We start from the raw sequence: 18776 nt of genomic DNA, 5'->3' as shown, positions 1-18776 counted from the left end.
GTCCTTTAAATACAGTTGAGTTTGCTGTTGATGTAATTTTCTAGGTTTGCGTTCCACCAGAATCACTAACTCAAGAGGGTTTTTATTTCCCTTGAATTCTTTGCAAAGCAGAGAAGATTCAGGTTGCACACAAATGCGCATCTGAACAGTAGGTACTCAGAATGGAGTTTCTAGGCACGTTCACATCACCAACGTGAGTTCTACGCCACATTCTGGGTCATCAAGTGCAGAATTTGTAGGCTCTTTGGCGCAATGGATAGCGTGTTGGACTTCTAGTGGATCCTTTCAGATGCAATTCAAAGGTTGTGGGTTCAAGTCCCACCAGAGTCACTAATTTAAAGGGGAGAACTTTATTGAAGGTTCCTGCTACACAAAAAATTTAGTTTCTGACAAGCTCGATTGTAGTCATCTAAACAAAGTCCTTTGGTCAACTGAAAATCTGTTACTACCACCAGGAAATGAAAGCCTCAAGTTTACAAAGCACAGAATCCACACTACTTGTAGTAGCATATGGCTGTCATTTAAATACAGTTGAGTTTGCTGTTCATGAAATTTTCTAGGTTTGCGTTCCACCAGAATCACTAACTCAAGAGGGTTTTTATTTCCCTTGAATTCTTTGCAAAGCAGAGAAGATTCAGGTTGCACACAAATGCGCATCTGAACAGTAGGTACTCAGAATGGGGTTTCTAGAGATGTTCACATCACCTACGTGAATTCTACGCCACATTCTGGGTAATAAAGACCAGACTTAGGAGGCTCTGTGGCGCAATGGATAGCGCATTGGACTTCTAGTGGATTCCATCAGATGCAATTCAAAGGTTGTGGGTGCGAGTCCCACCAGAGTCACTAATTTAAAGGGGAGAACTTTATTGAAGGTTCCTGCTACACAAAAATCTTAGTTTCTGACCATCTCGATTGTAGTCATCTAAACAAAGTGCTTTGGTCAACTGAAAATCTGTTACTACCACCAGGAAATGAAAGCCTCAAGTTTACAAAGCACAGAATCCACACTACTTGTAGTAGCATATGGCTGTCCTTTAAATACAGTTGAGTTTGCTGTTGATGTAATTTTCTAGGTTTGCGTTCCACCAGAATCACTAACTCAAGAGGGTTTTTATTTCCCTTGAATTCTTTGCAAAGCAGAGAAGATTCAGGTTGCACACAAATGCGCATCTGAACAGTAGGTACTCAGAATGGGGTTTCTAGGGATGTTCACATCACCTACGTGAGTTCTACGCCACATTCTGGGTAATAAAGACCAGACTTAGGAGGCTCTGTGGCGCAATGGATAGCGCATTGGACTTCTAGTGGATTCCATCAGATGCAATTCAAAGGTTGTGGGTTCGAGTCCCACCAGAGTCACTAATTTAAAGGGGAGAACTTTATTGAAGGTTCCTGCTACACAAAAATCTTAGTTTCTGACCATCTCGATTGTAGTCATCTAAACAAAGTCCTTTGGTCAACTGAAAATCTGTTACTACCACCAGGAAATGAAAGCCTCAAGTTTACAAAGCACAGAATCCACACTACTTGTAGTAGCATATGGCTGTCCTTTAAATACAGTTGAGTTTGCTGTTGATGTAATTTTCTAGGTTTGCGTTCCACCAGAATCACTAACTCAAGAGGGTTTTTATTTCCCTTGAATTCTTTGCAAAGCAGAGAAGATTCAGGTTGCACACAAATGCGCATCTGAACAGTAGGTACTCAGAATGGGGTTTCTAGGGACGTTCACATCACCAACGTGAGTTCTACGCCACATTCTGGGTCATCAAGGCTTGGCTTTTTAGGCTCTGTGGCGCAATGGATAGCGCATTGTACTTCTAGTGGATTCCATCAGATGCAATTCAAAGGTTGTGGGTTCGAGTCCCACCAGAGTCACTAATTTAAAGCGGAGAACTTTATTGAAGGTTCCTGCTACACAAAAATCTTAGTTTCTGACCATCTCGATTGTAGTCATCTAAACAAAGTGCTTTGGTCAACTGAAAATCTGTTACTACCACCAGGAAATGAAAGCCTCAAGTTTACAAAGCACAGAATCCACACTACTTGTAGTAGCATATGGCTGTCCTTTAAATACAGTTGAGTTTGCTGTTGATGTAATTTTCTAGGTTTGCGTTCCACCAGAATCACTAACTCAAGAGGGTTTTTATTTCCCTTGAATTCTTTGCAAAGCAGAGAAGATTCAGGTTGCACACAAATGCGCATCTGAACAGTAGGTACTCAGAATGGAGTTTCTAGGCACGTTCACATCACCAACGTGAGTTCTACGCCACATTCTGGGTCATCAAGTGCAGAATTTGTAGGCTCTTTGGCGCAATGGATAGCGTGTTGGACTTCTAGTGGATCCTTTCAGATGCAATTCAAAGGTTGTGGGTTCGAGTCCCACCAGAGTCACTAATTTAAAGGGGAGAACTTTATTGAAGGTTCCTGCTACACAAAAATCTGAGTTTCTGACCATCTCGATTGTAGTCATCTAAACAAAGTGCTTTGGTCAACTGAAAATCTGTTACTACCACCAGGAAATGAAAGCCTCAAGTTTACAAAGCACAGAATCCACACTACTTGTAGTAGCATATGGCTCTCCCTTAAATACAGTTGAGTTTGCTGTTGATGTAATTTTCTAGGTTTGTGTTCCACCAGAATCACTAACTCAAGAGGGTTTTTATTTCCCTTGAATTCTTTGCAAAGCAGAGAAGATTCAGGTTGCACACAAATGCGCATCTGAACAGTAGGTACTCAGAATGGGGTTTCTAGGGACATTCACATCACCTACGTGAATTCTACGCCACATTCTGGGTAATAAAGACCAGACTTAGGAGGCTCTGTGGCGCAATGGATAGCGCATTGGACTTCTAGTGGATTCCATCAGATGCAATTCAAAGGTTGTGGGTGCGAGTCCCACCAGAGTCACTAATTTAAAGGGGAGAACTTTATTGAAGGTTCCTGCTACACAAAAATCTTAGTTTCTGACCATCTCGATTGTAGTCATCTAAACAAAGTGCTTTGGTCAACTGAAAATCTGTTACTACCACCAGGAAATGAAAGCCTCAAGTTTACAAAGCACAGAATCCACACTACTTGTAGTAGCATATGGCTGTCCTTTAAATACAGTTGAGTTTGCTGTTGATGTAATTTTCTAGGTTTGCGTTCCACCAGAATCACTAACTCAAGAGGGTTTTTATTTCCCTTGAATTCTTTGCAAAGCAGAGAAGATTCAGGTTGCACACAAATGCGCATCTGAACAGTAGGTACTCAGAATGGGGTTTCTAGGGACGTTCACATCACCAACGTGAGTTCTACGCCACATTCTGGGTCATCAAGTGCAGAATTTGTAGTCTCTTTGGCGCAATGGATAGCGTGTTGGACTTCTAGTGGATCCTTTCAGATGCAATTCAAAGGTTGTGGGTTCAAGTCCCACCAGAGTCACTAATTTAAAGGGGAGAACTTTATTGAAGGTTCCTGCTACACAAAAAATTTAGTTTCTGACAAGCTCGATTGTAGTCATCTAAACAAAGTGCTTTGGTCAACTGAAAATCTGTTACTACCACCAGGAAATGAAAGCCTCAAGTTTACAAAGCACAGAATCCACACTACTTGTAGTAGCATATGGCTGTCATTTAAATACAGTTGAGTTTGCTGTTGATGTAATTTTCTAGGTTTGCGTTCCACCAGAATCACTAACTCAAGAGGGTTTTTATTTCCCTTGAATTCTTTGCAAAGCAGAGAAGATTCAGGTTGCACACAAATGCGCATCTGAACAGTAGGTACTCAGAATGGAGTTTCTAGGCACGTTCACATCACCAACGTGAGTTCTACGCCACATTCTGGGTCATCAAGTGCAGAATTTGTAGGCTCTGTGGCGCAATGGATAGCGCGTTGGACTTCTAGTGGATCCTTTCAGATGCAATTCAAAGGTTGTGGGTTCAAGTCCCACCAGAGTCACTAATTTAAAGGGGAGAACTTTATTGAAGGTTCCTGCTACACAAAAAATTTAGTTTCTGACAAGCTCGATTGTAGTCATCTAAACAAAGTGCTTTGGTCAACTGAAAATCTGTTACTACCACCAGGAAATGAAAGCCTCAAGTTTACAAAGCACAGAATCCACACTACTTGTAGTAGCATATGGCTGTCATTTAAATACAGTTGAGTTTGCTGTTGATGTAATTTTCTAGGTTTGCGTTCCACCAGAATCACTAACTCAAGAGGGTTTTTATTTCCCTTGAATTCTTTGCAAAGCAGAGAAGATTCAGGTTGCACACAAATGCGCATCTGAACAGTAGGTACTCAGAATGGGGTTTCTAGGGATGTTCACATCACCTACGTGAATTCTACGCCACATTCTGGGTAATAAAGACCAGCAATAGTAGGCTCTGTGGCGCAATGGATAGCGCGTTGGACTTCTAGTGGATTCCATCAGATGCAATTCAAAGGTTGTGGGTTCGAGTCCCACCAGAGTCACTAATTTAAAGGGGAGAACTTTATTGAAGGTTCCTGCTACACAAAAATCTGAGTTTCTGACCATCTCGATTGTAGTCATCTAAACAAAGTCCTTTGGTCAACTGAAAATCTGTTACTACCACCAGGAAATGAAAGCCTCAAGTTTACAAAGCACAGAATCCACACTACTTGTAGTAGCATATGGCTGTCATTTAAATACAGTTGAGTTTGCTGTTGATGTAATTTTCTAGGTTTGCGTTCCACCAGAATCACTAACTCAAGAGGGTTTTTATTTCCCTTGAATTCTTTGCAAAGCAGAGAAGATTCAGGTTGCACACAAATGCGCATCTGAACAGTAGGTACTCAGAATGGGGTTTCTAGGCACGTTCACATCACCAACGTGAGTTCTACGCCACATTCTGGGTCATCAAGTGCAGAATTTGTAGGCTCTGTGGCGCAATGGATAGCGCGTTGGACTTCTAGTGGATCCTTTCAGATGCAATTCAAAGGTTGTGGGTTCAAGTCCCACCAGAGTCACTAATTTAAAGGGGAGAACTTTATTGAAGGTTCCTGCTACACAAAAAATTCAGTTTCTGACAAGCTCGATTGTAGTCATCTAAACAAAGTGCTTTGGTCAACTGAAAATCTGTTACTACCACCAGGAAATGAAAGCCTCAAGTTTACAAAGCACAGAATCCACACTACTTGTAGTAGCATATGGCTCTCCTTTAAATACAGTTGAGTTTGCTGTTGATGTAATTTTCTAGGTTTGCGTTCCACCAGAATCACTAACTCAAGAGGGTTTTTATTTCCCTTGAATTCTTTGCAAAGCAGAGAAGATTCAGGTTGCACACAAATGCGCATCTGAACAGTAGGTACTCAGAATGGGGTTTCTAGGGACGTTCACATCACCAACGTGAGTTCTACGCCACATTCTGGGTCATCAAGACTTGGCTTTTTAGGCTCTGTGGCGCAATGGATAGCGCATTGTGCTTCTAGTGGATTCCATCAGATGCAATTCAAAGGTTGTGGGTTCGAGTCCCACCAGAGTCACTAATTTAAAGGGGAGAACTTTATTGAAGGTTCCTGCTACACAAAAATCTTAGTTTCTGACCATCTCGATTGTAGTCATCTAAACAAAGTGCTTTGGTCAACTGAAAATCTGTTACTACCACCAGGAAATGAAAGCCTCAAGTTTACAAAGCACAGAATCCACACTACTTGTAGTAGCATATGGCTGTCATTTAAATACAGTTGAGTTTGCTGTTGATGTAATTTTCTAGGTTTGCGTTCCACCAGAATCACTAACTCAAGAGGGTTTTTATTTCCCTTGAATTCTTTGCAAAGCAGAGAAGATTCAGGTTGCACACAAATGCGCATCTGAACAGTAGGTACTCAGAATGGAGTTTCTAGGCACGTTCACATCACCAACGTGAGTTCTACGCCACATTCTGGGTCATCAAGTGCAGAATTTGTAGGCTCTGTGGCGCAATGGATAGCGCGTTGGACTTCTAGTGGATTCCATCAGATGTAATTCAAAGGTTGTGGGTTCAAGTCCCACCAGAGTCACTAATTTAAAGTGGAGAACTTTATTGAATGTTCCTGCTACACAAAAATCTTAGTTTTTGACCATCTCGATTGTAGTCATCTAAACAAAGTGCTTTGGTCAACTGAAAATCTGTTACTACCACCAGGAAATGAAAGCCTCAAGTTTACAAAGCACAGAATCCACACTACTTGTAGTAGCATATGGCTGTCATTTAAATACAGTTGAGTTTGCTGTTGATGTAATTTTCTAGGTTTGCGTTCCACCAGAATCACTAACTCAAGAGGGTTTTTATTTCCCTTGAATTCTTTGCAAAGCAGAGAAGATTCAGGTTGCACACAAATGCGCATCTGAACAGTAGGTACTCAGAATGGGGTTTCTAGGGATGTTCACATCACCTACGTGAATTCTACGCCACATTCTGGGTAATAAAGACCAGCAATAGTAGGCTCTGTGGCGCAATGGATAGCGCGTTGGACTTCTAGTGGATTCCATCAGATGCAATTCAAAGGTTGTGGGTTCGAGTCCCACCAGAGTCACTAATTTAAAGGGGAGAACTTTATTGAAGGTTCCTGCTACACAAAAATCTGAGTTTCTGACCATCTCGATTGTAGTCATCTAAACAAAGTCCTTTGGTCAACTGAAAATCTGTTACTACCACCAGGAAATGAAAGCCTCAAGTTTACAAAGCACAGAATCCACACTACTTGTAGTAGCATATGGCTGTCATTTAAATACAGTTGAGTTTGCTGTTGATGTAATTTTCTAGGTTTGCGTTCCACCAGAATCACTAACTCAAGAGGGTTTTTATTTCCCTTGAATTCTTTGCAAAGCAGAGAAGATTCAGGTTGCACACAAATGTGCATCTGAACAGTAGGTACTCAGAATGGGGTTTCTAGGCACGTTCACATCACCAACGTGAGTTCTACGCCACATTCTGGGTCATCAAGTGCAGAATTTGTAGGCTCTGTGGCGCAATGGATAGCGCGTTGGACTTCTAGTGGATCCTTTCAGATGCAATTCAAAGGTTGTGGGTTCAAGTCCCACCAGAGTCACTAATTTAAAGGGGAGAACTTTATTGAAGGTTCCTGCTACACAAAAAATTCAGTTTCTGACAAGCTCGATTGTAGTCATCTAAACAAAGTGCTTTGGTCAACTGAAAATCTGTTACTACCACCAGGAAATGAAAGCCTCAAGTTTACAAAGCACAGAATCCACACTACTTGTAGTAGCATATGGCTCTCCTTTAAATACAGTTGAGTTTGCTCTTGATGTAATTTTCTAGGTTTGCGTTCCACCAGAATCACTAACTCAAGAGGGTTTTTATTTCCCTTGAATTCTTTGCAAAGCAGAGAAGATTCAGGTTGCACACAAATGCGCATCTGAACAGTAGGTACTCAGAATGGGGTTTCTAGGGACGTTCACATCACCAACGTGAGTTCTACGCCACATTCTGGGTCATCAAGACTTGGCTTTTTAGGCTCTGTGGCGCAATGGATAGCGCATTGTGCTTCTAGTGGATTCCATCAGATGCAATTCAAAGGTTGTGGGTTCGAGTCCCACCAGAGTCACTAATTTAAAGGGGAGAACTTTATTGAAGGTTCCTGCTACACAAAAATCTTAGTTTCTGACCATCTCGATTGTAGTCATCTAAACAAAGTGCTTTGGTCAACTGAAAATCTGTTACTACCACCAGGAAATGAAAGCCTCAAGTTTACAAAGCACAGAATCCACACTACTTGTAGTAGCATATGGCTGTCATTTAAATACAGTTGAGTTTGCTGTTGATGTAATTTTCTAGGTTTGCGTTCCACCAGAATCACTAACTCAAGAGGGTTTTTATTTCCCTTGAATTCTTTGCAAAGCAGAGAAGATTCAGGTTGCACACAAATGCGCATCTGAACAGTAGGTACTCAGAATGGAGTTTCTAGGCACGTTCACATCACCAACGTGAGTTCTACGCCACATTCTGGGTCATCAAGTGCAGAATTTGTAGGCTCTGTGGCGCAATGGATAGCGCGTTGGACTTCTAGTGGATTCCATCAGATGTAATTCAAAGGTTGTGGGTTCAAGTCCCACCAGAGTCACTAATTTAAAGTGGAGAACTTTATTGAATGTTCCTGCTACACAAAAATCTTAGTTTTTGACCATCTCGATTGTAGTCATCTAAACAAAGTGCTTTGGTCAACTGAAAATGTGTTACTACCACCAGGAAATGAAAGCCTCAAGTTTACAAAGCACAGAATCCACACTACTTGTACCAACACAGTGATAATAGACCGTCACTGTTCACCGGACATTGAATATCTGACTGTTAAATGCAGGCCCATCTACCTACCTAGGGAGTTCACCGTTGTCATAATAACAGCTGTTTACATACCACCAGATGCTAATGCTAACTCTGCGATCGCACTCCTGCATACAAACATCAATAATAAACAGAGCACTTACCCTGACGCTGTACATATCGTAGCAGGGGACTTCAATCACGCAGACTTAAAAAGAGCAATCCCCAAATTCCACCAGCACGTCAAGTGTGCCACTAGGGGTGACAAGATTCTGGACAAAGTTTATTCCAACATCAAAATGGGCTACAGGGCCAGACCTTTGCCACATCTGGGTCAGTCTGACCACTTGTCACTGTTTCTAATCCCTGCATATGCCCCCCTCAAGAAAACTGCTCTTACCATCACAAAGAATATTACCATATGGCCAGAGGGTGCCTCTCAGCAGCTGCAGGACTGTTTTGACAGGACTAACTGGGATATCTTTGAACATCAGGACTTGGAAATGTTCACAGACGGTGTCCTCTGCTATATAAAACACTGCATAGACACTGTTACAGCAGTCAAACGGATCCGGGCTTATCCCAACCAAAAGCCCTGGATGACCCGGGAGGTCAGGCAGCTGCTGAAGGAGAGGAACATTGCGTTCAGGTCTGGCAACAGGGATTACTACACCACAGCCCGATCCAACCTGAAGAGAGGCATCAGAGAGGCAAAGGGGGACTATAGGAGGAGGATCGAGGACCATTTGAAGAGTAATACCAGCCAGCAGGTGTGGCAAGGCATCCAGCACCTAACCAACTATAAGATCAATCTCGGAGCTGCGGACGGTGACCTGGAGCTGGCAGAGGAGCTGAATATCTTCTTTGCCCGCTTTGAGACCAGGGTACCGGAGGTATTGGAGCCACAGCAGCAACACGCCACCCATAGCAGCACCACCCTCACCCTGGAAGAGCACGAGGTGAGGCGCATGCTGCAGGCTGTTAACCCGAGGAAGGCGGCGGGTCCTGATGGTGTGCCAGGTCGAATATTGAGGGATTGTGCAGGACAGCTGGCTGGGATCTTCACCAGGATTTTCAACAAATCCCTCGCACAGGTGACTGTCCCACTCTGCCTGAAGTCCTCCACCATAGTCCCCTTGCCTAAGAAGCCCCACATCACCGGCCTGAATGACTACAGACCGGTGGCACTCACCCCAGTGGTAATGAAATGCTTTGAGAAGCTGGTCCGCAGACACATCACAGCAGCCCTGCCCCGCAGCCTGGATCCACACCAGTTTGCCTACAGAGCAAACCGATCCACGGAAGACGCTGTAGCCACAGCACTCCATGCTGCATTAACTCACCTGGAAGAGCATGGTAGCTATGTGCGGATGCTCTTCGTGGATTACTGCTCAGCTTTTAACACCATCCTTCCACACAAACTGGTGGCCAAGCTACAAGACCTGGGGCTTCCATACAGCACCTGCATGTGGATCAATAGCTTCCTCTCGGGCCGTAGACAGAGAGTCAGAGTTGGCCATCACACATCCTCAGCCCTGAGTCTCAGCACTGGCTCACCCCAGGGCTGTGTGCTCAGTCCACTGCTCTACTCTCTCTACACACACGACTGCACTCCTCGCCACCACAGCAACATCTTTGTGAAATTTGCAGATGACACCACAGTGGTGGGGCTCATTTCCAAGGGAGACGAGTCTACGTACAGAGACGAGGTGGAGCAGCTGACGTCATGGTGTAAGGCCAATAACCTCCTCCTCAACACTTCAAAAACCAAAGAACTCATAATAGACTTCAGAAGGAAAAAGGCAGAGATCCAACCACTATTCATAAATGGGGACTGTGTAGAAAGGGTGGCAAGCTTCCGCTTCCTGGGAGTCAATATAGAGGAGAACCTTTCCTGGAGTGTGAACACCTCCGAGCTGCTGAAAAAGGCCCAACAGAGACTGTACTTCCTGAGAATTCTCAGGAGGAATAACATCACACAGAGACTGCTGGTGTCCTTCTACAGAGCCACCATTGAGAGTGTTCTAACTTACTGCATATGCATCTGGTACACTAGCTGCACAGGGGCTCAGAGGAAAGCACTCCAAGGGATCATTAACACCGCCCAAAAGATCACTGGCTGCCCTCTCCCCACACTGGAAGTTCTACACAACGCCCACTGTTTTAAAAAGGCCCAAAACATCATAAAAGACACCTCACATCCTGGCCACTCCCTGTTCGAACTGTTGCCCTCAGGCAGACGGTACAGGGCAATCAGAGCAAGGACTAATAGACTCAAACACAGCTGTTATCCAACTGCAATAACACATCTGAATACTACAAAAAAATGTCCATCACGCCACTCTTGTGTTAATCTATGCACGGTCTGAAGCATGTGTGTGGGAATGTATGTGAATGTTTTACTGTTATATCTTATTAGTATTTTAAGTATTCTATCTATTTTATTTATTGAATTTTATTGTTTTATTTATATTTTGATATTGCTAGGGATGATGCAATGATCGGGGACCATTCTTAATTTCGTTTTTCTCATGACAATGACAATAAAGTTTCTGATTCTGATTCTGTAGTAGCATATGGCTGTCATTTAAATACAGTTGAGTTTGCTGTTGATGTAATTTTCTAGGTTTGCGTTCCACCAGAATCACTAACTCAAGAGGGTTTTTATTTCCCTTGAATTCTTTGCAAAGAAGAGAAGATTCAGGTTGCACACAAATGCGCATCTGAACAGTAGGTACTCAGAATGGGGTTTCTAGGGACGTTCACATCACCTACGTGAATTCTACGCCACATTCTGGGTCATCAAGGCCAGAATTTGTAGGCTCTGTTGCGCAATGGATAGTTTGTTTGACTTCTAGTGGAATCCATCAGATGCAATTCAAAGGTTGTGGGTTCGAGTCTCACCAGAGTCACTAATTTAAAGGGGAGAACTATATTGAATGTTCCTGCTACACAAAAATCTTAGTTTCTGACCAGCTCGATTGTAGTCATCCAAACAAAGTGCTTTGGTCAACTGAAAATCTGTTACTACCACCAGGAAATGAAAGCCTCAAGTTTACAAAGCACAGAATCCACACTACTTGTAGTAGCATATGGCTGTCATTTAAATACAGTTGAGTTTGCTGTTGATGAAATTTTCTAGGTTTGCGTTCCACCAGAATCACTAACTCAAGAGGGTTTTTATTTCCCTTGAATTCTTTGCAAAGCAGAGAAGATTCAGGTTGCACACAAATGCGCATCTGAACAGTAGGTACTCAGAATGGGGTTTCTAGGGATGTTCACATCACCTACGTGAATTCTACGCCACATTCTGGGTCATCAAGACCAGACTTAGGAGGCTCTGTGGCGCAATGGATAGCGCATTGGACTTCTAGTGGATTCCATCAGATGAATTTCAAAGGTTGTGGGTTCGAGTCCCACCAGTGTCACTAATTGAAAGGGGAGAACTTTATTGAAGGTTCCTGCTACAAAAAAATCTTAGTTTCTGACCATCTCGATTGTAGTCATCTAAACAAAGTGCTTTGGTCAACTGAAAATCTGTTACTACCACCAGGAAATGAAAGCCTCAAGTTTACAAAGCACAGAATCCACACTACTTGTAGTAGCATATGGCTCTCCCTTAAATACAGTTGAGTTTGCTGTTGATGTAATTTTCTAGGTTTGTGTTCCACCAGAATCACTAACTCAAGAGGGTTTTTATTTCCCTTGAATTCTTTGCAAAGCAGAGAAGATTCAGGTTGCACACAAATGCGCATCTGAACAGTAGGTACTCAGAATGGGGTTTCTAGGGACATTCACATCACCTACGTGAATTCTACGCCACATTCTTGGTCATCAAGTCCAGAATTTGAGGGCTCTGTGGCGCAATGGATAGCGCATTGGACTTCTAGTGGTTCCTTTCAGATGCAATTCAAAGGTTGTGGGTTCAAGTCCCACCAGAGTCGCTAATTTAAAGGGGAGAACTTTATTGAAGGTTCCTGCTACACAAAAAATTTAGTTTCTGACAACCTAGATTGTAGTCATCTAAACAAAGTGCTTTGGTCAACTGAAAGTGTCTTACTACCACAAGGAAATGAAAGCCTCAAGTTTACAAAGCACAGAATCCACACTACTTGTAGTAGCATATGGCTGTCCTTTAAATACAGTTGAGTTTGCTGTTGATGTAATTTTCTAGGTTTGCGTTCCACCAGAATCACTAACTCAAGAGGGTTTTTATTTCCCTTGAATTCTTTGCAAAGCAGAGAAGATTCAGGTTGCACACAAATGCGCATCTGAACAGTAGGTACTCAGAATGGGGTTTCTAGGGATGTTCACATCACCTACGTGAGTTCTACGCCACATTCTGGGTAATAAAGACCAGACTTAGGAGGCTCTGTGGCGCAATGGATAGCGCATTGGACTTCTAGTGGATTCCATCAGATGCAATTCAAAGGTTGTGGGTTCGAGTCCCACCAGTGTCACTAATTTAAAGGGGAGAACTTTATTGAAGGTTCCTGCTACACAAAAATCTTAGTTTCTGACCATCTCGATTGTAGTCATCTAAACAAAGTCCTTTGGTCAACTGAAAATCTGTTACTACCACCAGGAAATGAAAGCCTCAAGTTTACAAAGCACAGAATCCACACTACTTGTAGTAGCATATGGCTGTCCTTTAAATACAGTTGAGTTTGCTGTTGATGTAATTTTCTAGGTTTGCGTTCCACCAGAATCACTAACTCAAGAGGGTTTTTATTTCCCTTGAATTCTTTGCAAAGCAGAGAAGATTCAGGTTGCACACAAATGCGCATCTGAACAGTAGGTACTCAGAATGGGGTTTCTAGGGACGTTCACATCACCAACGTGAGTTCTACGCCACATTCTGGGTCATCAAGGCTTGGCTTTTTAGGCTCTGTGGCGCAATGGATAGCGCATTGTACTTCTAGTGGATTCCATCAGATGCAATTCAAAGGTTGTGGGTTCGAGTCCCACCAGAGTCACTAATTTAAAGCGGAGAACTTTATTGAAGGTTCCTGCTACACAAAAATCTTAGTTTCTGACCATCTCGATTGTAGTCATCTAAACAAAGTGCTTTGGTCAACTGAAAATCTGTTACTACCACCAGGAAATGAAAGCCTCAAGTTTACAAAGCACAGAATCCACACTACTTGTAGTAGCATATGGCTGTCCTTTAAATACAGTTGAGTTTGCTGTTGATGTAATTTTCTAGGTTTGCGTTCCACCAGAATCACTAACTCAAGAGGGTTTTTATTTCCCTTGAATTCTTTGCAAAGCAGAGAAGATTCAGGTTGCACACAAATGCGCATCTGAACAGTAGGTACTCAGAATGGAGTTTCTAGGCACGTTCACATCACCAACGTGAGTTCTACGCCACATTCTGGGTCATCAAGTGCAGAATTTGTAGGCTCTTTGGCGCAATGGATAGCGTGTTGGACTTCTAGTGGATCCTTTCAGATGCAATTCAAAGGTTGTGGGTTCAAGTCCCACCAGAGTCACTAATTTAAAGGGGAGAACTTTATTGAAGGTTCCTGCTACACAAAAAATTTAGTTTCTGACAAGCTCGATTGTAGTCATCTAAACAAAGTGCTTTGGTCAACTGAAAATCTGTTACTACCACCAGGAAATGAAAGCCTCAAGTTTACAAAGCACAGAATCCACACTACTTGTAGTAGCATATGGCTGTCATTTAAATACAGTTGAGTTTGCTGTTGATGTAATTTTCTAGGTTTGCGTTCCACCAGAATCACTAACTCAAGAGGGTTTTTATTTCCCTTGAATTCTTTGCAAAGCAGAGAAGATTCAGGTTGCACACAAATGCGCATCTGAACAGTAGGTACTCAGAATGGAGTTTCTAGGGATGTTCACATCACCTACGTGAATTCTACGCCACATTCTGGGTAATAAAGACCAGCAATAGTAGGCTCTGTGGCGCAATGGATAGCGCGTTGGACTTCTAGTGGATTCCATCAGATGTAATTCAAAGGTTGTGGGTTCAAGTCCCACCAGAGTCACTAATTTAAAGGGGAGAACTTTATTGAAGGTTCCTGCTACACAAAAATCTAAGTTTTTGACCATCTCGATTGTAGTCATCTAAACAAAGTGCTTTGGTCAACTGAAAATGTGTTACTACCACCAGGAAATGAAAGCCTCAAGTTTACAAAGCACAGAATCCACACTACTTGTAGTAGCATATGGCTGTCATTTAAATACAGTTGAGTTTGCTGTTGATGAAATTTTCTAGGTTTGCGTTCCACCAGAATCACTAACTCAAGAGGGTTTTTATTTCCCTTGAATTCTTTGCAAAGCAGAGAAGATTCAGGTTGCACACAAATGCGCATCTGAACAGTAGGTACTCAGAATGGGGTTTCTAGGGACGTTCACATCACCAACGTGAGTTCTACGCCACATTCTGGGTCATCAAGACTTGGCTTTTTAGGCTCTGTGGCGCAATGGATAGCGCATTGTACTTCTAGTGGATTCCATCAGATGCAATTCAAAGGTTGTGGGTTCGAGTCCCACCAGAGTCACTAATTTAAAGGGGAGAACTTTATTGAAGGTTCCTGCTACACAAAAATCTGAGTTTCTGACCATCTCGATTGTAGTCATCTAAACAAAGTGCTTTGGTCAACTGAAAATCTGTTACTACCACCAGGAAATGAAAGCCTCAAGTTTACAAAGCACAGAATCCACACTACTTGTAGTAGCATATGGCTCTCCCTTAAATACAGTTGAGTTTGCTGTTGATGTAATTTTCTAGGTTTGTGTTCCACCAGAATCACTAACTCAAGAGGGTTTTTATTTCCCTTGAATTCTTTGCAAAGCAGAGAAGATTCAGGTTGCACACAAATGCGCATCTGAACAGTAGGTACTCAGAATGGGGTTTCTAGGGACATTCACATCACCTACGTGAATTCTACGCCACATTCTGGGTAATAAAGACCAGACTTAGGAGGCTCTGTGGCGCAATGGATAGCGCATTGGACTTCTAGTGGATTCCATCAGATGCAATTCAAAGGTTGTGGGTGCGAGTCCCACCAGAGTCACTAATTTAAAGGGGAGAACTTTATTGAAGGTTCCTGCTACACAAAAATCTTAGTTTCTGACCATCTCGATTGTAGTCATCTAAACAAAGTGCTTTGGTCAACTGAAAATCTGTTACTACCACCAGGAAATGAAAGCCTCAAGTTTACAAAGCACAGAATCCACACTACTTGTAGTAGCATATGGCTGTCCTTTAAATACAGTTGAGTTTGCTGTTTATGTAATTTTCTAGGTTTGCGTTCCACCAGAATCACTAACTCAAGAGGGTTTTTATTTCCCTTGAATTCTTTGCAAAGCAGAGAAGATTCAGGTTGCACACAAATGCGCATCTGAACAGTAGGTACTCAGAATGGAGTTTCTAGGGATGTTCACATCACCTACGTGAATTCTACGCCACATTCTGGGTAATAAAGACCAGCAATAGTAGGCTCTGTGGCGCAATGGATAGCGCGTTGGACTTCTAGTGGATTCCATCAGATGCAATTCAAAGGTTGTGGGTTCGAGTCCCACCAGAGTCACTAATTTAAAGGGGAGAACTTTATTGAAGGTTCCTGCTACACAAAAATCTGAGTTTCTGACCATCTCGATTGTAGTCATCTAAACAAAGTCCTTTGGTCAACTGAAAATCTGTTACTACCACCAGGAAATGAAAGCCTCAAGTTTACAAAGCACAGAATCCACACTACTTGTAGTAGCATATGGCTGTCATTTAAATACAGTTGAGTTTGCTGTTGATGTAATTTTCTAGGTTTGCGTTCCACCAGAATCACTAACTCAAGAGGGTTTTTATTTCCCTTGAATTCTTTGCAAAGCAGAGAAGATTCAGGTTGCACACAAATGCGCATCTGAACAGTAGGTACTCAGAATGGGGTTTCTAGGCACGTTCACATCACCAACGTGAGTTCTACGCCACATTCTGGGTCATCAAGTGCAGAATTTGTAGGCTCTGTGGCGCAATGGATAGCGCGTTGGACTTCTAGTGGATCCTTTCAGATGCAATTCAAAGGTTGTGGGTTCAAGTCCCACCAGAGTCACTAATTTAAAGGGGAGAACTTTATTGAAGGTTCCTGCTACACAAAAAATTCAGTTTCTGACAAGCTCGATTGTAGTCATCTAAACAAAGTGCTTTGGTCAACTGAAAATCTGTTACTACCACCAGGAAATGAAAGCCTCAAGTTTACAAAGCACAGAATCCACACTACTTGTAGTAGCATATGGCTCTCCTTTAAATACAGTTGAGTTTGCTGTTGATGTAATTTTCTAGGTTTGCGTTCCACCAGAATCACTAACTCAAGAGGGTTTTTATTTCCCTTGAATTCTTTGCAAAGCAGAGAAGATTCAGGTTGCACACAAATGCGCATCTGAACAGTAGGTACTCAGAATGGGGTTTCTAGGGACGTTCACATCACCAACGTGAGTTCTACGCCACATTCTGGGTCATCAAGACTTGGCTTTTTAGGCTCTGTGGCGCAATGGATAGCGCATTGTGCTTCTAGTGGATTCCATCAGATGCAATTCAAAGGTTGTGGGTTCGAGTCCCACCAGAGTCACTAATTTAAAGGGGAGAACTTTATTGAAGGTTCCTGCTACACAAAAATCTTAGTTTCTGACCATCTCGATTGTAGTCATCTAAACAAAGTGCTTTGGTCAACTGAAAATCTGTTACTACCACCAGGAAATGAAAGCCTCAAGTTTACAAAGCACAGAATCCACACTACTTGTAGTAGCATATGGCTGTCATTTAAATACAGTTGAGTTTGCTGTTGATGTAATTTTCTAGGTTTGCGTTCCACCAGAATCACTAACTCAAGAGGGTTTTTATTTCCCTTGAATTCTTTGCAAAGCAGAGAAGATTCAGGTTGCACACAAATGCGCATCTGAACAGTAGGTACTCAGAATGGAGTTTCTAGGCACGTTCACATCACCAACGTGAGTTCTACGCCACATTCTGGGTCATCAAGTGCAGAATTTGTAGGCTCTGTGGCGCAATGGATAGCGCGTTGGACTTCTAGTGTATTCCATCAGATGTAATTCAAAGGTTGTGGGTTCAAGTCCCACCAGAGTCACTAATTTAAAGTGGAGAACTTTATTGAATGTTCCTGCTACACAAAAATCTTAGTTTTTGACCATCTCGATTGTAGTCATCTAAACAAAGTGCTTTGGTCAACTGAAAATGTGTTACTACCACCAGGAAATGAAAGCCTCAAGTTTACAAAGCACAGAATCCACACTACTTGTACCAACACAGTGATAATAGACCGTCACTGTTCACCGGACATTGAATATCTGACTGTTAAATGCAGGCCCATCTACCTACCTAGGGAGTTCACCGTTGTCATAATAACAGCTGTTTACATACCACCAGATGCTAATGCTAACTCTGCGATCGCACTCCTGCATACAAACATCAATAATAAACAGAGCACTTACCCTGACGCTGTACATATCGTAGCAGGGGACTTCAATCACGCAGACTTAAAAAGAGCAATCCCCAAATTCCACCAGCACGTCAAGTGTGCCACTAGGGGTGACAAGATTCTGGACAAAGTTTATTCCAACATCAAAATGGGCTACAGGGCCAGACCTTTGCCACATCTGGGTCAGTCTGACCACTTGTCACTGTTTCTAATCCCTGCATATGCCCCCCTCAAGAAAACTGCTCTTACCATCACAAAGAATATTACCATATGGCCAGAGGGTGCCTCTCAGCAGCTGCAGGACTGTTTTGACAGGACTAACTGGGATATCTTTGAACATCAGGACTTGGAAATGTTCACAGACGGTGTCCTCTGCTATATAAAACACTGCATAGACACTGTTACAGCAGTCAAACGGATCCGGGCTTATCCCAACCAAAAGCCCTGGATGACCCGGGAGGTCAGGCAGCTGCTGAAGGAGAGGAACATTGCGTTCAGGTCTGGCAACAGGGATTACTACACCACAGCCCGATCCAACCTGAAGAGAGGCATCAGAGAGGCAAAGGGGGACTATAGGAGGAGGATCGAGGACCATTTGAAGAGTAATACCAGCCAGCAGGTGTGGCAAGGCATCCAGCACCTAACCAACTATAAGATCAATCTCGGAGCTGCGGACGGTGACCTGGAGCTGGCAGAGGAGCTGAATATCTTCTTTGCCCGCTTTGAGACCAGGGTACCGGAGGTATTGGAGCCACAGCAGCAACACGCCACCCATAGCAGCACCACCCTCACCCTGGAAGAGCACAAGGTGAGGCGCATGCTGCAGGCTGTTAACCCGAGGAAGGCGGCGGGTCCTGATGGTGTGCCAGGTCGAATATTGAGGGATTGTGCAGGACAGCTGGCTGGGATCTTCACCAGGATTTTCAACAAATCCCTCGCACAGGCGACTGTCCCACTCTGCCTGAAGTCCTCCACCATAGTCCCCTTGCCTAAGAAGCCCCACATCACCGGCCTGAATGACTACAGACCGGTGGCACTCACCCCAGTGGTA

General features: G+C 43.1%; 1 protein-coding gene and 27 non-coding genes across 32 annotated transcripts in view; 27 read left to right on the top strand and 1 right to left on the bottom strand.

The window, feature by feature from the left end:
- Positions 1-18776, bottom strand: part of LOC146647603 (ATP-dependent 6-phosphofructokinase, platelet type-like) — a 57270-nt gene that overhangs the window by 20596 nt on the left and 17898 nt on the right. The gene's annotated exons all lie outside the window — the stretch shown is intronic.
- On the top strand, positions 239-330 carry trnar-ucu (transfer RNA arginine (anticodon UCU)). The gene is given in 2 exon segments: positions 239-275; positions 295-330. It is a non-coding gene; the product is annotated as a tRNA-Arg (tRNA).
- On the top strand, positions 755-846 carry trnar-ucu (transfer RNA arginine (anticodon UCU)). The gene is given in 2 exon segments: positions 755-791; positions 811-846. It is a non-coding gene; the product is annotated as a tRNA-Arg (tRNA).
- On the top strand, positions 1271-1362 carry trnar-ucu (transfer RNA arginine (anticodon UCU)). Its single transcript is given in 2 exon segments — positions 1271-1307; positions 1327-1362. It is a non-coding gene; the product is annotated as a tRNA-Arg (tRNA).
- Positions 1787-1878, top strand: trnar-ucu (transfer RNA arginine (anticodon UCU)). Its single transcript is given in 2 exon segments — positions 1787-1823; positions 1843-1878. It is a non-coding gene; the product is annotated as a tRNA-Arg (tRNA).
- Positions 2303-2394, top strand: trnar-ucu (transfer RNA arginine (anticodon UCU)). The gene is given in 2 exon segments: positions 2303-2339; positions 2359-2394. It is a non-coding gene; the product is annotated as a tRNA-Arg (tRNA).
- On the top strand, positions 2819-2910 carry trnar-ucu (transfer RNA arginine (anticodon UCU)). Its single transcript is given in 2 exon segments — positions 2819-2855; positions 2875-2910. It is a non-coding gene; the product is annotated as a tRNA-Arg (tRNA).
- On the top strand, positions 3851-3942 carry trnar-ucu (transfer RNA arginine (anticodon UCU)). Its single transcript is given in 2 exon segments — positions 3851-3887; positions 3907-3942. It is a non-coding gene; the product is annotated as a tRNA-Arg (tRNA).
- Positions 4367-4458, top strand: trnar-ucu (transfer RNA arginine (anticodon UCU)). The gene is given in 2 exon segments: positions 4367-4403; positions 4423-4458. It is a non-coding gene; the product is annotated as a tRNA-Arg (tRNA).
- On the top strand, positions 4883-4974 carry trnar-ucu (transfer RNA arginine (anticodon UCU)). Its single transcript is given in 2 exon segments — positions 4883-4919; positions 4939-4974. It is a non-coding gene; the product is annotated as a tRNA-Arg (tRNA).
- On the top strand, positions 5399-5490 carry trnar-ucu (transfer RNA arginine (anticodon UCU)). The gene is given in 2 exon segments: positions 5399-5435; positions 5455-5490. It is a non-coding gene; the product is annotated as a tRNA-Arg (tRNA).
- trnar-ucu (transfer RNA arginine (anticodon UCU)) lies at positions 5915-6006 on the top strand. Its single transcript is given in 2 exon segments — positions 5915-5951; positions 5971-6006. It is a non-coding gene; the product is annotated as a tRNA-Arg (tRNA).
- Positions 6431-6522, top strand: trnar-ucu (transfer RNA arginine (anticodon UCU)). The gene is given in 2 exon segments: positions 6431-6467; positions 6487-6522. It is a non-coding gene; the product is annotated as a tRNA-Arg (tRNA).
- Positions 6947-7038, top strand: trnar-ucu (transfer RNA arginine (anticodon UCU)). Its single transcript is given in 2 exon segments — positions 6947-6983; positions 7003-7038. It is a non-coding gene; the product is annotated as a tRNA-Arg (tRNA).
- On the top strand, positions 7463-7554 carry trnar-ucu (transfer RNA arginine (anticodon UCU)). Its single transcript is given in 2 exon segments — positions 7463-7499; positions 7519-7554. It is a non-coding gene; the product is annotated as a tRNA-Arg (tRNA).
- Positions 7979-8070, top strand: trnar-ucu (transfer RNA arginine (anticodon UCU)). Its single transcript is given in 2 exon segments — positions 7979-8015; positions 8035-8070. It is a non-coding gene; the product is annotated as a tRNA-Arg (tRNA).
- Positions 11607-11698, top strand: trnar-ucu (transfer RNA arginine (anticodon UCU)). Its single transcript is given in 2 exon segments — positions 11607-11643; positions 11663-11698. It is a non-coding gene; the product is annotated as a tRNA-Arg (tRNA).
- Positions 12123-12214, top strand: trnar-ucu (transfer RNA arginine (anticodon UCU)). Its single transcript is given in 2 exon segments — positions 12123-12159; positions 12179-12214. It is a non-coding gene; the product is annotated as a tRNA-Arg (tRNA).
- Positions 12639-12730, top strand: trnar-ucu (transfer RNA arginine (anticodon UCU)). Its single transcript is given in 2 exon segments — positions 12639-12675; positions 12695-12730. It is a non-coding gene; the product is annotated as a tRNA-Arg (tRNA).
- trnar-ucu (transfer RNA arginine (anticodon UCU)) lies at positions 13155-13246 on the top strand. The gene is given in 2 exon segments: positions 13155-13191; positions 13211-13246. It is a non-coding gene; the product is annotated as a tRNA-Arg (tRNA).
- trnar-ucu (transfer RNA arginine (anticodon UCU)) lies at positions 13671-13762 on the top strand. The gene is given in 2 exon segments: positions 13671-13707; positions 13727-13762. It is a non-coding gene; the product is annotated as a tRNA-Arg (tRNA).
- Positions 14187-14278, top strand: trnar-ucu (transfer RNA arginine (anticodon UCU)). The gene is given in 2 exon segments: positions 14187-14223; positions 14243-14278. It is a non-coding gene; the product is annotated as a tRNA-Arg (tRNA).
- Positions 14703-14794, top strand: trnar-ucu (transfer RNA arginine (anticodon UCU)). The gene is given in 2 exon segments: positions 14703-14739; positions 14759-14794. It is a non-coding gene; the product is annotated as a tRNA-Arg (tRNA).
- Positions 15219-15310, top strand: trnar-ucu (transfer RNA arginine (anticodon UCU)). Its single transcript is given in 2 exon segments — positions 15219-15255; positions 15275-15310. It is a non-coding gene; the product is annotated as a tRNA-Arg (tRNA).
- Positions 15735-15826, top strand: trnar-ucu (transfer RNA arginine (anticodon UCU)). Its single transcript is given in 2 exon segments — positions 15735-15771; positions 15791-15826. It is a non-coding gene; the product is annotated as a tRNA-Arg (tRNA).
- trnar-ucu (transfer RNA arginine (anticodon UCU)) lies at positions 16251-16342 on the top strand. The gene is given in 2 exon segments: positions 16251-16287; positions 16307-16342. It is a non-coding gene; the product is annotated as a tRNA-Arg (tRNA).
- On the top strand, positions 16767-16858 carry trnar-ucu (transfer RNA arginine (anticodon UCU)). The gene is given in 2 exon segments: positions 16767-16803; positions 16823-16858. It is a non-coding gene; the product is annotated as a tRNA-Arg (tRNA).
- On the top strand, positions 17283-17374 carry trnar-ucu (transfer RNA arginine (anticodon UCU)). The gene is given in 2 exon segments: positions 17283-17319; positions 17339-17374. It is a non-coding gene; the product is annotated as a tRNA-Arg (tRNA).

This window comes from Rhamphochromis longiceps, linkage group LG18 (assembly GCF_057381845.1).
Source record: "Rhamphochromis longiceps isolate RC_006_pf linkage group LG18, R_longiceps_female_GT1.1, whole genome shotgun sequence".
Classification (NCBI taxonomy): domain Eukaryota; kingdom Metazoa; phylum Chordata; class Actinopteri; order Cichliformes; family Cichlidae; genus Rhamphochromis; species Rhamphochromis longiceps.
Note: the sequence above shows the minus strand (reverse complement) of the source record. Positions and strands in the feature narration are given on the sequence as shown.